This window comes from Triturus cristatus, chromosome 9, assembly GCF_964204655.1.
Source record: "Triturus cristatus chromosome 9, aTriCri1.1, whole genome shotgun sequence".
NCBI classification, from domain to species: domain Eukaryota; kingdom Metazoa; phylum Chordata; class Amphibia; order Caudata; family Salamandridae; genus Triturus; species Triturus cristatus.
The window spans coordinates 999,426,008-999,444,518 of record NC_140592.1 but is presented as its reverse complement, the minus strand read 5'-3'; positions in this window follow the sequence as shown (position 1 = coordinate 999,444,518).

Here is an 18,511-nt window from a genome sequence, read left to right as displayed (position 1 = left end):
AATAGCAGTGAACAAATGCATAGGCAGTCATGTGTGCAAACATCCTTGCACAAACAAAGGCATCCAGTCAGCCTTAGCAGAATTACATGTATCATCCATGTGTCCATCAGTGGTGCATATTTCTAATCACCCATCCACATGCCAAGATCACTTGCTGTGGTGTTGGGGTGGTGATATTGTCTTACCATCACTTACAAGCCACTGTAAATCGCAGCAGGGTAACCAAGGCACACATTCACACTTCACATGGTGGTAGAGGTGAGGGTAATAGGTGTCGTGTTTAGGCCTGGGCGGTAAATTCCATTCTGCTCGCGGAATTCGCATTCCGCGGAGAACGAGGAATTTCCCCAAATTCTGCTTTCCGCAGCTTCGCGGAATTTTTTGCTTGTTCGCTATCTCAAAATGCGTGTTCGCGAGATATTTCCCCCCAAGCATGCAAACAGCGGTCGAGAACAGAAAAAAAGCATCGCGAACAAGCAATTCCGCGTGTTTGCGGAATTTCTGCGTGTTCGCGGAGATTTTTAGCCATTTCGCGGAGATTTGCGTAGCGCGACTACGCAAATTCCACCCACTCCTAGTCGTGTTGGGTGTCCACACTGCAACGCTCATAGAAAAACACGCTGCCCTATACTCACAAGGGTGAAGACAATAGGAGGCTGGTAAGAAATGTGCACAAGGAAAAACATGATCCCTAACATCAAACAAATAAAATCAACTTTTCCAAACGCTTTTGATCTTTCCATGTGTACTGTATTGTGCATTACCATACTTGATGCACACATACAACAGCATCTTCCCTTTACATTGCAAAGGGAGAAACACCACCTCCTGTGCAGCAGTCTGTCCCACTCTTCACTTATGAAGATGAAGACATCTCAACCATTGACCAGGACACCATCCAAGACCTGCTCAACTCCATTGGCAGGCCATCTCCAGAAGCGGGTACATCCAACAGTATTGTGGAAGCTCCACCCTTGCCCAAAACACACAGCAGCAAGAACCTACCACAGCAGCTGCGTCTCAGGACCTTGAGGACCCACCTCTTACATTTAAACGTTGTGTGGTTTTGGTCCAGCAGGAGATGGCTGGTCAGGTGCCGGTGGAGTTTGACAGCCTGGCAGCCAAACTAGATGGGGTCCATGGGTGTCTCAGTCCCATTAGAGACCACTTAGAGTCCATAACAGGCACCCACAGTCCGCTCCATGCTCTCCAGCATTCCATGGCTGACATTGCTATAGAGTACTGACTCAGAGACAAGAACAACTGTCCAGTGAAAGTGGCTCCAGTGATGTCACGAAGTAGTTGTGTGAAATGAGAAATATCATTGTGAACATGGATCGGATGCAGGCCTCACACTTGATAGCCATGGTTGCATACCACAACCATGCCTTGCAGCTCATCATCACTGCAGTGATGCCTCATCACGTGGAACAGATGAATGCTGCTGCTACTTTCACATCCACCTCTCACCCCCGATGTGTCACAGCCTCACAGCGCTCCAACCAATACGCCATCACGCACAAGTGAGGCACGTGACACATCAGAGGAGGAAGATCTGGATGAATCCACATTTCTGCGAAAAAGTCAGCTGTAGCATTCATCTGGTTCAAATGGACAGTTTCTGCTTGGATCTGTGCTTACCATCATGTCTAGGTACAACATATTCCACTGTTCTATGAAAGGCTCTGCTACACGCACCTTGGTCTTCACTAAGGCCTGCCAATGTTGGCATTGTTCCCAATGACACTACAATCAGTCTGCTGACTGAATTCTGCCTCTTCCTCGACATGTCTCTGGACATGTTACCCCCAAAGGACTCTGTCAGACCCTCCACTGAGCATCTATACAACGTGTGGGTTGTATGACCAATTTCTGGGCCAGTCTTCTACCGATGCGAAAGTACATGTAAATAAAAAATGTGAAGACACACAGATGTGTGTTGTCTATGACCAGTCAAGTATAGAAGTGTCAAAATTTGTCTGCTCAGTGAATCCATCAAAGCTTACACAGAGGAGCATGTGATAGATGGTCATGTTGAGTCTGTGTCCCCGATAGGCAGTGAGATGACTGGGTATGTGTGAGTCAGCTATGCCCGATGAGCTAAAATACTACATTCATACCAGAATCCAACATTGCCCTACGTACATGATGGGAATAGGCATGTGCTTAAATATGTCCAAGTCAGTCTCATGCCACAAGAAGTGTCTTCAACTAGCACTGCTGACAAGTCTTATTTGGCAGATCTATTCACACTCAACGGGGTGGACAAAGCTTGTTGTGATGGGTTACATGCCATGTCACATTTCAAGATAGAGCAAACACCATATTCACATAGATGATGAAGCGTAATGGCACATATTTACCCGCCGCTACTGGAACCACAATGTCTGTTTCAGTGAAGTTGTGTTGGCAATAGGGACTTCTGCTTAAGTGCAAGTCCTCAGTCAGCCACTTACCGTGGCTTAACAATGCCTTAAAAATAAGGAACCCTCTCATGCTGTGCTCACTGTCAAAGGGGAGAGCAATGTGTCTAGTGGTGTGTAGTGCACTGCAATTAGCATAGAGTCGAATGCTGTACCACTATTTCAAGTGTGGCATCACCATGAGGCAATTCCAAAAGAAATAGCTGGGAAAAGTGGGTATAACACTAGCACTACAGGTAGAAATGCTTCATTTACCCTCCTATATGTGTTGACCTGTGTCCTGCCATGTGCAGTGCATATTTGATCCACCAAATGACAACATTCTGTATGTGCAGGAAGGTGACCCTGAATGCACATAAACATTCAAAATCACTACTACTGGCACACTTACACTACGTAGCAAGTGTACCTGTGTCTGTGCATGGCAGATGTACTCTGCGCCAGGCTCTTATGAAATGCATTTTGGGGCCGTAATCTTGGGAACACGGCGCATACATCAATTTTCATAATGGATAAGCGTTGCAATGTCAATGTTTGCTTAAGCCCATGTTTCTACATTGTGTCGTAAATGGGCAACAATGTGGTGTACAACTCTGTGAGTCACACATAAGATGTCAAACTTTACAAAAGAGTGACCCTAGCACAGAGCATAGCTCTTACTTGCCATCCTGACATCCATGCAAGTTTCCTGTGCACAAACAATCTAGATCCTGACACTATCCGTCCAGCTAAATTACATTATGACCACATGTACACATTCAAATTATTGTTCTGTGATTGAATAAGTTGCATTCAAGGTAAAAAGCACCACTCCACCAATTCACTTCTGACATAAGTGCAACCACAATTCTAAACCAGTAACCATTTATTCATATTTCACAAAATTACCTACCCTAAACTAACCTAATCTTAACTAACTGGTACTAACTGAATGCTACTCTCAACTATCTACCTTACCTAGTACTAAACACGCAACAAAATATATCTGAGGCATCAACCCCCCTCCCACCCTTAAAGCACATCAGCAGACAGGACAAATACATCTTAGCTAAACATGAACTAACTACACATATATCCTACACACATATATATATATATATATATATATATATATATATATATATATATATATATATATATATATATATATTGTTTTCTTTTTCTTTTTTTTTAATATAACATCAAATACATCAACACCCCACCCAAAGGAAACGAAGCCCAGAATACTACATTAAGAGAATAGAAAATCTAAAAAATCTATAATATATTACACTAACTAACACTTAAAAACCTACAATAATGCACATTTTTTAGCTAATTAAACATCGGGGTATTGGCGAAAAAGGGGAAGGGTCACACTTGTCCAGCTCAATATGGGAGAACCAGGGCAGCCTTGATGTCCTGGAGGTGGGTTCTCTGCTCCGACATTTCCCTTTCTTTTTTGGCCAGTCGGACATTCATGTCCATCACGCACCGACGGTCCCTGTTTGTGAAACCTACAGCATGTGTCCATGCTGCAGATGGCATTGTGGCAGTCCCTTGTACGCGTGGCCATGAGGGGGCACCTGCTTTTGTGCCTGATCCTGTAGCAACATGTTGGGTGTGTGGTGTGTGATTTTGAGGGGCAGATCTTTGGGCATGTCTGGACCCACACCTGACGTTAGAAGGGCCAGGTATTGCCTGTGTTTCCCTCACCAATCTTTACAGTCCAACTTCAGGCAGAGACTTCCATCTCCCAACTGTCCGGTCATCTCTGTACCTCCTAGCCATAGTAGGATATCCCTTGGCCACCCTGCGTATGTGCTGATATCACTCTTTACGGACCTGAAATGCATGTGCCTCCTCTGGCGACATGTTGTCTGTAAAATAATAGCAATGACAATATGTGAGTCCAGATAACTCTTGCAATGTTCTCCATTTAACTCAGAAACACAAGGGCCGTAAAACATGGGACCCTACTGTTGGACCTGTCAACTTCAGGGCAGCCTCCCCCTACACTTTTGCCCTTTCTGCCTCTCACTTGACCTCACATTTTTGTTGAACTTAGGACTCTGGGCACCTTACCACTGCTAATCAGTGCTAAGGTGCAGGTGCTCTCCCCTAAAAACATGGTGACACTGGCATACCTGCCACAGGACCCTGCTACCGCAAGGAGGCCTACCCCTCCATAGACTAACATTGGGAACCCCCCTATGGGATAACTTCTAACTGGGACCTAATAGGTATATAATGCCTGTATAGTTGGAATCGTAGCGGGGCACCCTTTCTAGTGATATATGGGGTTTGGGCACTACTACTTTAGAAAACCCACTTTTAGAATGTGGGCATTTTCCTGCCTGCACTTAGTTTGTGCACTGCAGACTCCCCCCTCCCATCTGCATACTGATAGCCTTCCTGGGCTGTGAGGAGGGAGTGGTGATTCACACCTTTACACATGAATAGGCTGGGACCGGCTGCCCCACAAAAGTGCCTTTGTCACTATAGACAGCCAGGAGCCAGGTCAGGGAAGGCAGGGAACTCCCCAGAAACCCCTAGAGCTTTCCAGAAGCTTCTACCCCCCTTCTAGTGACTGGGCGCCAGGGTATAAAAGGGAGGGTCCTGGACACACATTTCTGTTACACTACTAGACCAGGAAGAATCTCTGCTGGAGTGAAGACTGCTGCGCCAGGAGGAAAGCTGCCGTGTTGCCCGCTGATCTCGCCTTACCATGGAGATTGAAGCAACATCCCCAGAGTGTCTCCACAAACTGCTGCTGACTGTTCCCCTGCCTGGTGGGATTCATAAAGACTACCACGTTTTATTTTCTCTACAAACTGCCTCTGCAGCGCTGGGTGTGTAACATTATTTCTATCACCTCAGAAGTCACCGCCTCCGCCCCGGACCTTGAATGCGCTGTGAAGCACTGGGAAAGAGAAGCGCTGTTTAATCAAAATCACCGCTGTCGGCCCGGGCACCCAACTGTGCTGTGTCCTGCAAGCGCTGTGAAGGGAAGCACTGTTTTACCGGGATTACCGCCGCCAGCCCGGGAGCCTCGGGAGCACCGCGCGGAATCTCCCACTGACGTCAGATGGGAACCGCTGTGGGATTGGTGCTGGTGCCAGGAGTTGCCTAGCAACGAGGGAGCGTCATCTAAGAAACCGCGCCGAGGCTGGGAAGCATGAGGTGTCCCTACCCATCCCCGTGTCCAGCTGCCGTCGGTGCCAGGTCAAGGAGAGAACCGAGACGCCAGGAGATCAGCACCGCAGGTAACCCCGGACAGCAACCTGGGACCACGGAGTGGGTGGTGTTGCCTGGGGGCGGGTTGCCATCTGTGAGGCAGAGACCGGGGTCGGTGCACAGAGAACAGCGGAACCAAGTTAGCATTGCTAGCCTGACTTTCTTTTCCGGCCGCATTCGTGCTGTAAGCACAACAGGGGCATATGGACACTAGCATTGGCCGCGTCCTCACTATAAACACGATGGGGGCATGTTGACATTGACATCGGCTGCATTCTTGCTGTAAGCAAAGCGGGGCTAATTGTAGAAGTGCCAGTCTAACTCTTTGCGACCACATTCTGGCTAAAAGCACGGCGGGGGAACATTAATGCTGGGAGTTTAACCCCTTGCGGTGCCAGGTTCTATTAACTGACTTCGGTGGCCGGAAAGCATTTAAAAGCACCTTAGTGCTAACTGACCCCGCGCTAGAGATCCTTACCTGGGGACTAGGAGGAACACAGGGGGCATATTATTAAGGACGGCGTTAAAATTGTCGCCGCTTTAGCGGCAGGAAACTGCCGCTAAAGCGGCGATAATGGGCTTGATAATATGCCGCAGAGAATTCCAATAGAAGCCCATGTTCACACCAGAACATGGGCTTCTATTGGAATTCTCGGCGGCATATTATCAAGCCCATTATCGCCGCTTTTAGCGGCATTTCCTGCCGCTAAAGCGGCGACAATTTAATGCCGTCCTTAATAATATGCCCCACAGTCCCTGCGCATGTTTTTTCCTGATGAGCCCTGTACCTGAACTAGTGCCCATAGAGCTTGTCACAGACCTACAGAACTTGCAAGATTACTTCAGAACACTGACAGCAGATATTGCAAATAAGATATATGTGGAATTTCTACTGATTTGATCCTGCCTAAAATATAGATAAATATCTTATATTTTTATAAACAACTGATGTAGGGTCTATTTTTGGTGTCTCACTGTGTTATGGTGGGTGGGTGTTGCACAAATACTTTACACATTGCCTCCAGAGTTTAGCCTACCTGCTTTTGCGCCAAGTTACCAGAGGGTGGTCCTGGGTACTTTTGGACCTACCTCGTCGGAACCGGTAGACCCTACTTGGACTAGGGTAGCATACCCCTGCCAATTAGAGACCCCGTTTCTAACACTGGTGATCTGCAGTGGGATAGGACTTGTGCTTGTGTAACACCCTACAGTGACTCAGTGTGCGGCACAATCCTACACCTGATGCAACTTAAACTTTTTCTCTCTGACTGGAGAATTTTTGTCTGTCCCTTCTAAATTGGCATTTTTTGGTTTTTCCAAAATTCTCCCTGACTGGCGATTATGAGTAGCTCTTTTTCAAAATCCTTTTCGCCTAAGTCCCATTGGTTTCCTCTACAAACGTCTGAGGTCCTACCTAGCAAGATGGAATTCGAGCTGGCCAACCTGGAAGCTTACACGGTGGCGCAGCTCAAGGATTTCTGCCAGGAGAAAGGGGTGTTCTTCAAACGAAGAGCCAAGAAGGCAGAGCTTCAAAAAACCTTGAGAGCGTGGGCACTCGCCCACCCAGAAGGAGAAGGGGATGAGGAGGGATCAGAGCACGACGCCACAGGAGATCTTGACCTACAGCCCACAGTGGAAAACGGCAATTTGTTACCAGGTACAAGGGTACCTTCCAGGGCAGGCAGTAGTGTTTCAGCAAGGAGCCTGTCCTCAGAGGAATTGGAGGACAGGAGAGAGGAGAGACAGTTTAGACTAGAGCGTGCCAAGTTGGAGAGAGAGCGTGAGAAAGAAAGGATGGCCATGGAGTGGGATCGTGAGAAAGAAAGGTTGGCCATGGGGGAAAGGAAACCTGCCCATGAGCTCAGCCTGAAGGAGCTGGAAATCCAAGCCCTATGAATAGGGGCCAACAGCAACACGAATGGTGGCAGCGTACCTACTGAAGCTTCACGTGAGTCCAGGGTCTTTATGCCTAAAGATGTGATGGCCAGTTTTGAGGTGGGGGATAATATTGATAAGTAGTTAGCAGCCTATGAGGTGTCCTTAAGAGCCCATGGAGTCCCAGAGAGTAACTGGGCGGGTGGTTTGTATAAGTACATACCTCCAGATGTAAGGGACAAACTCCTGTACCTAGAGAAGGCAGACCAGACCAACTATTCTGTCATGAAAGCAGTGTTACTCAAAAGGTTTGGCCTTACCCCTGAAAGGTATAGGCAGAAGTTTATAAATAGCCACAAACTTCCCACACAGAACTGGGTAGATTTCCTGGACTACGCTAGTAAAGTATTGGAGGGCAGGGTGAGGGGCAGCAATGTGAATGACTATGAAGGGTTTTATGACTTGTTCTTGAGAGAGCACCTTCTAGAGAAATGTTTTCCAGAGCTGCGCCAACACCTGGTTGACCACTACTTGACCAATCCTGGGAAAGTTGCGGAGGAGGCGGACACCTGGGTCAGTACCAGGGTGTCGACCAAGGGATCTGGGGGGGACTCCCAAAAGGGTGGTCAGGGTTTCAACCAGAGGAAAGAGGGGGGAAATAAAAAGGAGTTCTCCAAAGGCCCCCAAAACAATTCACAAGGGAAAGATTCTGGGTCCCAGCCCCAATCTGGCCACCAAAAGCCTACTTATCCTGACAAAGTTCAGCAGCCTTAAATTGTCCGGTGCTATGAATGCGGTGACATTGGACACTGCAAGGGGGATCCCAAGTGTCGAAAGAGAGCACCCCTCCCACTGGAGGTAAAACCCCGGGTGGCCATTTCCACCCCTGAGGGCTACTACAAGTTTAGGGTGATGCCCTTTGAACTTAAAAAAGCTCCTGCCACCTTCCAGCGGCTGGTAAACCGGGTACTCTCCGGTTTAGATCCTTCCCCACTGCCTACCTGGACGACATAGCCGTCATCAGCAGCGGCAGGGAGGACCATCTGTGTCACCTCCGGGAAGTGCTTCAGGCCCTGCAGCAGGCAGGCATGACTATCAAGGCCAGCAAATGCCAGATAGGGCAGGGGTCAGTAGTGTACCTAGGACACTTGGTGGGTGGGGGTAAGGTCCAGCCCCTACAGGCCAAGATAGAAACCATCCTGGCCTGGGATCCCCCAAAACACAGAATGAGGTCAGGGCCTTTCTGGGCATCATAGGATACTACCGCAGATTTGTCAAGGGTTATGGCACCATTGTGGCCCCCTTGACTGAGCTAGCCTCCAAGAAACAACCTCAAAAAGTGATTTGGACCGAGGCTTGCCAGAAAGCCTTTGACTCCCTAAAGCAGGTCATGTGCACAGCTCCTGTGCTCAGGGCACCTGACTTCTCCAAAGACTTCATTGTCCAAACGGATGCCTCAGAGCATGGCACAGGAGCAGTACTTTTGCAGCTCAATGAGGAGGGCCTGGACCAACCAGTGGCCTTCATCTCCAGGAGGCTACTCGCCCGGGAACAGCGGTGGAGAGCGATAGAGAGAGAAGCTTTCGCGGTGGTCTGGGCTCTGAAGTAGCTGAGGCCATACCTGTTTGGCTCCCACTTTCTGGTTCAGACCAACCACCGGCCCCTCAGGTGGCTCATGCAAATGAAGGGCGAAAGTCCCAAATTGTTGAGGTGGCCATTTCTCTGCACGGTATGGACTTCAGGGTGGATCACCGACCTGGAGTAGACCACGCCAATGCTGACGGTCTCTCTAGGTTCTTCCGCCTCAGTGACGAGAACTCCCTAGAGGTTGGGTAGTTCTCCTCACTCTCAGCTGGGGGTGACACGTGTTGGACCTGTCAGCCTTAGGGAGGTCTCCCCCTACATTTTTGCCCTTTCTGCCTCCCACTTGACCTCACATTTTTGTTGGACTTAGGACTCTGGGCACCTTACCACTGCTAATTAGTGATAAGGTGCAGGTGCTCTCCCCTAAATACATGGTGACACTGGCATACCTGCCATAGGGCCCTGCTACCGCAGTGAGGCCCACCCCTCCATGGACTAACATTGGGAACCCCCCCAAGGGATAACTTCTGACTGGGACCTAATAGGTATATCATGTTTGGTATAGTTGGAATCGTAGCGGGGGAACCCTTTCTAGTGATATATGGGGTTTGGGCACTACTACTTTAGAAAACCCACTTTTAGAAAGTGGACATTTTTCTGCCTGAACTTAGTTTGTGCACTGCAGACTCCCCCCTCTCCTCTGCATACTGATAGCCTTCCTGGGCTGTGAGGAGGGAGTGGTGATTCACACCTTTACACATGAATAGGCTGGGCCCAACAATAGGCTTAACAACCTTGCCTTTGTAACTGTAGACAGCCAGGAGCCAGGTCAGGGAAGGCAGGGAACACCCCAGAAACCCCTAGAGCCTTCCAGAAGCTTCTACCCCCTTCTAGTGACTGGGCGCCAGGGTATAAAAGGGAGGGTCCTGGCCACACATCTCTGTTACACTACTGGACCAGGAAGAATCTCTACTGGAGTGAAGACTGCTGCGCCAGGAGGATTGCTGCACTGCTGAGGCTGACTGCTCCCCGGAACTGCTGCCCCAACCTGCTAAGCTGCCCTGCTGCCCGCTGATCTTGGCCTACCAGGGAGATTGAAGCAACATCCCCAGAGTGTCTCCACAATCTGCTGCTGACTGTTCCCTTGCCTGGTGGGGGGATTCATAAAGACTACCACGTTTTATTTTCTTGACAAACTGCCTTTGCAGCACTGGGTGTGTAACATTATTTCTATCACCTCAGAAGTCACCGCCGCCACCCCGGACCTTGAATACGCTGTGAAGCGCTGGAGAGGAGAAGCGCTGTTTAGTCAAAATCATCGCTGCCGGCCCGGGCACCCAACTGTGCTGTGTCCTGCAAGCGCTGTGTCGTCAAAGGGGAACCGCGCTGGGATTGGTGCCGGCCCCAGGAGTTGCCTAGCAACGAGGGAGCGTCATCCTGGAAACCGCGCTGAGGCTGGGAAGTGCGAGGCGCCAATACCCGTCCCCGTGTCCAGCTTCCGTCGGTGCCAGGTCGAGGAGAGAACAGAGGCGCCAGGAGATCAGCACCCCAGGTAACGCCGGGCTGCAACCCGGGACCGCGGAGTGGATGGTGTTGCCTGGGGGCGGGTTGCCATCTGTGAGGCGGAGACCGGGGCACAGAGAACAGTGGAACCAAGTTATCATTGCTAGCCTGACTTTCTTTTCTGGCCGCATTTGTGCTGTAGGCACAGCGGGGGCATAGGGACACTAGCATTGGCCGCGCCCTCACTATAAACACGACAGGGGCATGTTGACATTGACATAGGCCACATTCTTGCTGTAAGCACAGCGGGACTAATTTTATAACTGCCAGTCTGATTCTTTGCGACCGCATTCTGGCTATTAGCACGGCGGGGGAACATGAACACTGGGGGCCATATGTAGGTAAATTACATTTACCGATTCTTAAATACCGAATTTTACCGATTCGGTATTTATGAATCGGTAAATGTAATGTAGGTAAAAAAATACCGATTCGGTAAGTGTCGGTATTTTAGAATCGGTATTTACCGATTCGGTAATGGTAACTTGTATCCCATTGATTCCTATGGGCCAGGAGGCCCATAGGAATCAATGGGAAGCCAGTTACCATTACCGAATCGGTAAATACCGATTCGGTAATGGGGGGAGCACAATCAAGGGTGGCAGGGTGTCACAGTGACACCCTGCTGCACCCCTGATTCCTGCATGTGTGCACATGTGGCACACATACATGCCCTAAGGGCATGTGTGTCTGCCACATTGCACACATCTAAGGGCCAAATAATGCATTAACTAAGACATTCGTCATTTACCACCAACTTTCAGTTGGTGGTAAATAACGAATCCACACTACACCCACACACTCCCCCTACATCTCATTTCAGGATTCGGTATTTTCCGAATCGGTAAAATTACCGATTCGGTAATTTTACCGATTCTGTAAATTACCGAATCCTGAAATGTCCCCCCTACATACCGAAAGCCTGAATACCGGTCAGTAACGTGATTTTTACCGAAAATCGGCCGTTACCGACTGGTATTGGGTTACCTACATATGGCCCTGGGAGTTTAACCCATTGCAGTACCAGGGCCTATTAACTGACTTCGGTGGCCGGAAAGCATTTAAAAGCACACTAGTGCTAACTGACCCCGCGCTAGAGATCCTTATCTGGGGACTAGGAAGGACACAGTCCCTGCGCATGTTCTTTTCCTGATAAGCCCTGAACCTGAACTAGTGCCCATACAGCTTGCCACAGACTTACAGAACTTGCAAGATTACTTCAAAACACTGACAGCAGATATTGCTAATAAGATATATGTGGAATTTCTACTGATTTAATCCTGCCTAAAATATAGATAAAGATTTTATATTTTTATAAACAACTGGTGTAGGGTCTATTTGTGGTGTCTCACTGTGTTATGGTGGGTGGGTGTTGCACAAATACTTTACACATTACCTCCAGAGTTAAGCCTACCTGCTTTTGCGCCAAGTTACCAGAGGGTGGTCCTGGGTGCTTTTGGACCTACCTTGTTGGAACCGGTGGTCCCTACCTGGACTAGGGTAGCATACCCCCGCCAATTAGAGACCCCGTTTCTAACACCTACACTCTAATGAAAGATTGTGAAGTTCAAAAGTGACAATGACAATGCAATGTAGAATTAAGGATCTGTCACAACATAATGGTGACACTGACATGTCATTGCATGGCATGTGACATGTAGTATCACAATACAATGAGATTGTCAGTGTCAAATGATGGTGCTGTCACATACCCTGACTGAGGGGGATATGTACAAGGAAGTGGAGGAGAGATGCATTAGCTTTCCCGGGGGTAATGCCTCACTCCTCCACTTCTGAAACACAAGGCTACACCATATGTACAAGAATGTGGTGCAGCCCTGCGTGTCCCCCTGCAATGGCACAAAGTTTATCAACTCAGCGCCAATGCAGGCACCCTTGCACAAGAGTGCAAGGGTGTCTGCATGCAGGGGAGGATTGTTTATGTGTAGGAAGGTGTCCCTTCCTGCACATGAATAATCCTAGAAATGCCCTTTCTGTCACTCTCATGCGTTCTGCTTCATGCATCACACATGGAAGCAACGAAATAGCATTTTTTTCTTTATTTGTACATGCACAGGAAGGGATACCTTCCTGTACTGAAACAAACAATGACATTGTGCTTCTTCGATGTGTGCTGCACAAGGCAGCACATATGAAAAAACAACGTTAGGTGGCTGAACACTAACTTGTACATAAGGCGCAGCCCCTCTCGCCACCACAACTTCACAATAGGTGATGTTGTGGTGGCAAGAGGGACTTGTAAATTTGCCCCTGAGTCTACTAGGGTAATGAGCCCTAGGAGACAGCTTGACAACACCATTGCAGAGCCAAAACATGGCAATGAAAAACATAGGGCCATCTTTGCAAGGTGGTTGGGTAGCGTGCCATTTGTATCCTTGGCTTAATGCTACGCGCTGCAACTTCAGGAAAGCTTATATGCAGCATACCTACAATAGTACTGTGCAGACCTGTGTCTGACCCCACAATGCCTGGGTAATGCTGCCTCCTTGTGCATATTCTGGCCCACTTGCACAATGCTGCAAGTGTCTCTGTGTTGGTGTTAAAGATTAGAATGGGCCACAGAGTGCCCCTTCCTGTACATGACCATTCCTTAAAATGTGTGCAGACAGTTTAAGGTGTGCTGCTTCATGTAGCACATATTGAAGTCACATGATGACATTCTCGGAACTGATTGTTCATGTGATGTGAGGCGCACCTTCATGCAATTGAACAATCAATGATGTCCTGTTGTTTCCATGTGTACCACACAACGCAGAACACATTCAAACTGCATGTTTGTGAACCAATAAAAAAAAACCACTGTGCATATTCCAATACAAAATACCAAGGGTATTACACATTACGCACTCCAACACATTCTAGCTGGTCTTGGAGAGAGTGTACAGACCTCAAAAGATTTTTTTGTACATGTATTCAGCTCCCAACCTTGGCACACAAGCTATGATGCAAAAAGCTGGTTTTGAGCCCTATTGTGCTTCATTCTCAGGCAGCCAGCTAAACGCAGCATTGTGACTCAGGCTAAGGCAATCGTGCTCCCACAATGCTGTACAATGTAACATTGATGATTAAATGGTGTATATGTGATATACACCAGCATGGCAAAGATATTACACTTCAGATGAAAGACAATCAATATTGGCAGAAATCATAGGTTGACTTGTGAACTAACTTTAAATTACAGTGATCTCGACACATACAAAGGATGTGTGACTCTGGATCATGCAGCAATAAATGTGTAATCATGGACAAAAGCTTAAATATTGTGGATGTGACGGAATCTTTGTACTCGTTTCTGTGAATGACACCTGGTTCCACAAAGGTTTGGTCATCATTGACAGTCATCTCAGTAAAGGATGTACACGCATTCCATGTCTGGTCATAGTCATCACCAACATCACTTTACATGTCTCCTAGTCTGTGTGCACAACGTGTAATCCCACTGCGTGTGCTGGACTGACACAACCCATTGATATTTTTTTCATGGGTACCTCTGACTGGGGATGTGCAAAGTTACATTCGAAAGACATATGCATTGCTCCATCTGTACTTACTGATATGTTCACACTTCACCCTTTTTTTAAAATATCATCACACTGGAGGCAAGGTACATGTAATAAACACCCAGACTGCATACTACTACATACAGGATTTTACCCAGACATTCATCATATCTCACAATGACAATATTTAATGAATGAACTCACCAGTGGCTTGTGAGTCCCTGAAGGCGTCGATCTTCCACCTGAGTGATCAGTGGTCGCCCAGCTGTGAGACATGAAAAGAAGCGTGTGTTGATATCGGACGTGAATTCACACGTGTCCTAGTCATCTTCAGATTCTTCAACATCAATGACAATGCCCTGTAACTGTACTGTTACAGTTCAGCTGGCATACATGATTGTGTCTACTTTGCCTGTTGTTCCCACAAGACATGACCAATGATGAGTTTGGCAACACAAGACGATCCAGCTAGCAACTTTGCACTTTTTGCACACACTACTTGTGCGACACATTCCCAAGGCCACATTTCTCCCAACAACATCATGTTCTCCATGGTCTGTAGATAATATCATCGCTGCAGATATTACAAGTGTGTGTTATGGCAATTGATGTATGATCACACCTTTTGTATGTGGCAGACTGACACAACGGAGATGGGCTATTTTGTAAAAAACAAGGTTTCTAATCTCATCATACGTTACACAAAATCAGACATGTGATGGTGCAATTGTGATTGTGATACAGTGTTGCAGTGATGTGATACTTCACATACATTGTGAAGTGTCAACATGAGATTAGACCCTTGCACAGTGGTGCCAGACATATTTGTACTTGAGGCAGTGTGTTATATCATGTATCAAATGGCCAACTCATTCACATTAAGGGTACACAGACATATCTCCTCATACACTATCTTCATAGGATGCACTGCACAGCCCACCTTGTACCTTGACACAGCACTTCATTTTATGTGTTTCGGAGTGTAGCCATTCCTGAACATGATCTTACCTCATCATGAACACTGTCTCACTTGCACAGTGATACAAGTGTGATTGTGTGGAAGCTGGCATCTTCATTCAACATGAATGACTGACATCATCCTTTAGCACTTCCCACAATGTGTTCCAGACTGCATTTTTGACTTGGTTAGAAAAGTGTTCATTTATTATTTTTGAGGTTGAACTTACCACCTTGTAGGCCAATGATGGCTCCCAGGTGGTCCAACATGTCACCCTCACGGCCCACGCAATATTGCCATCAGCGCTTCCATTGTCAGACAGTCCTGTACAGCCCAAAGATACTCAGCATTTGACTGCCACATGCTCCCACCTCTCCTTTTGTGCACGCACGGAATATCCCTGCAGGGTCCTTCCCCCACACTCAACCATCAAGGGCAGGTAGAATGTAACTAGCCAGAGGAAGCCCCCCAACGCCCCCTCTGACATCCTGCACTCCCTACCAACACCCACCATCTTTCAAAACACACCTAAACCCACTAGTAATAACGAAAAGCCCAAATATATACCCCAGGAACTATTAATAATGTTAAATTACCCCTTGGACAGACACCTGACAAGATTTGGTACAATAGGCAAAAAACACATATGGACAAGTACACAAGACTTCACAGAGACACTAGGGACAGTTCACATGACACAACAACACTCTCTACTACCAAAAACACCAGCCATAACTCCAAACACCTCCAACATTCTCCACATTCACTAACAGTGTGCTCAAAAGAGAAAGTGAAAGTGTACAGTACTCCTCCAGTACACAGGATGAATGCTGACATCACTTCCTGTGTGTTTGCGGCCCGTTTTTTGACTATGCTGTAAGATTTTGCACGCAATTTGGCTTTAGCTGTATTATTTAGTGTTGTTACATGTATTTTGCGATTATTTTCTATGGGGGTTATGAAAAATTATAGCTTTTGCATTAAAGCTGCAGATATTTGGACGCTAAGTGCAAGTTGTTCATCAGATGAACAGGATTTCATGGAATTGCATGACTGCTGACACCATTTGTTTGTGTGATGTGATCTGTGTTGGGTATGTGACATAACTGTATCTGAAACGTCTACATTACAGTTATATATAGCTGTCTACATGTCCTTGGATCACACATTGCATCCTATCCACATTGATTCATGTGTAATTATACATGCATGCGTCAGTGGTCATCATTGTGTTTGACATAGTTAGAATGTGTGACAACAGAAGTGACTGTCAATTTACTCATTCCTGTGTTGCCTGCTACTGTTTGACAAGCTTGCGACACACATGTAATTGAGCATCAGGCATCAGGTAATTGTCAAACATATTTTGGATGCTTAAAACAATGTGTAATTTTGACCAAAAATTAATACTTGATAGTATTCATCCTAGAGTAGCAGATGTGCACAATTTAATGCACAGCTGCATAGTCAGTCATGTGCATGATTCAAGATTGTTGTGGGACACAATGGTTATCTACATTATCTGATGATGTGAGCAAATTGTGTATATTTGGATTTGTATTTGTTAGTTCTGCAACATATGTGAGAGGCATTCTTACATCTCATACTGCACATTTTGTGTCCAGCACAAATTCACATTAGTTTAGTACGACAGAGCTACACAGCATGAAGCTAAGTTGATACCAATATGATGCCTGGACAGGTGACAGGCAAAGCATGTTATGTGTGTTTACAGTTCATCATGTTTCAGACTCTGTATGCTTCATGAGCTTATGGGAGCAACACGGATGTTGTTGACCAGACTCTATGCACCATAATGCAGAATGTGTCAGCCGTGTGCAAATCATGCACACAATGCCATCTGTTCAAATGTTGTGGAGCCAGTCTCCAATATGGACAGGACATTGTTGGCTGGCCACAACAAAGCTGCATTTTACATTGTGCACTACTTACAACAGCATGATGTTCAATGCCAGTAAGCGCATACAGTCCACATGTAATTGAATCAACACTGTATCCAGCGCTTAATTTGTGCTTAGCACCGGCACTTAATTATCAGGGCCGGATCTACACGCATTGCTACATGATAGTAATTTACCTCACTACGCCGCTATGGGACTTGACAGTGGCACAGAGTGTTACAGTTATTGTGTTGAGCCTGGTTGACTCTGATTCTTCAAGTTCTTCTTATCAATCTAAAAATGCTGCTGATGCAGTGGCAGTGGGCGGGACACTGAGATGGGCTGGATTTTGGCGTTCTACGGGGTTGGGGCTGAGCGCGGCAGCAGGTAGTGTGCGCAGATCTTTTCAGATTCATTGCGTGCACATTCGCTGCATTGCCACGCCCCAGCATACCCACATGCGACGCAACCTCACCCCACCACCGAGTCATCATGGTTCAACGGCCGTTCACTGTTTTCAACTGAGGTCGGTAAACGCAACCTGGACCGTGAACGACGTTGGTGTTGAGCCTTGCCCTTGAGGAGTAGGCAGTAGCCAGTACTGGCAACAACAGCACCAGGTGAGGCAGGGTCTGGCAGGCCTAATAAGATAAGAAAGCTGCACAGCAGCCTAAAGCAGTGCACAAAGTCCCGAGTGAGTCAGTCCCACAGTCCCACTCCCGATCAACTTACTGGTCCGGTTCCCACATGCCCAGTCCCAGCGAAGTTATGTTATGTTATGTTATTGCTATTTATAGAGCGCACTGTTACCCATGGGTGTCCTGGCGCTGTAGAGTCCTTTTGGGGCCTGAGAGGAGAGGATGGTACGCCGATATTTAGGCGAAGAAATGTCAGGTTTTTAAGGCTTTTCTGAAGGAGAGAAGATTTGTCATGGACCTAAGCTGCAGCGGCAGGCCATTCCATGCTTTGGCTGCACGTGCAACAAAGCTTCTTCCTCCCCAACTGGCCTTTCGCACTTTGGGTACCAATATTAGTTTTGCTTCTGATGACCGCAGCACTCTTTTTGGTATATATCATTGAAATTTATTTTTCAAGAACTCTGAGCCAGTTCCCTGTAGTGCTTTGTGAACAAGGCACAGAGCCTTGAACTGTATCCTCTTTCTAATGGGCAGCCAGTGGAGTTTATTGATCTGGGCTGAGCTTGAGGCAAATTTTGATGTACCGGTGAGCAGTCTAGCAGCTGCATTTTGAAGAAGTTGTAGTTTGTGCAGGAGGCCCTCTTGTAGGGAAAGATATAGCCCGTATTTCAAAGTTGGACATCCGGGTCGGGTGGTATTTAGTTACATTCAGCACTACTTGGTTTGTGCACAGTTGGCAGGTAAAGTGACCAATAAAAGAACTAGGGGCCATATTATCAAGGAACGGCGATAACATTATCGCCACTTTAGCGGCAGGAAACTGCAAGTGTGT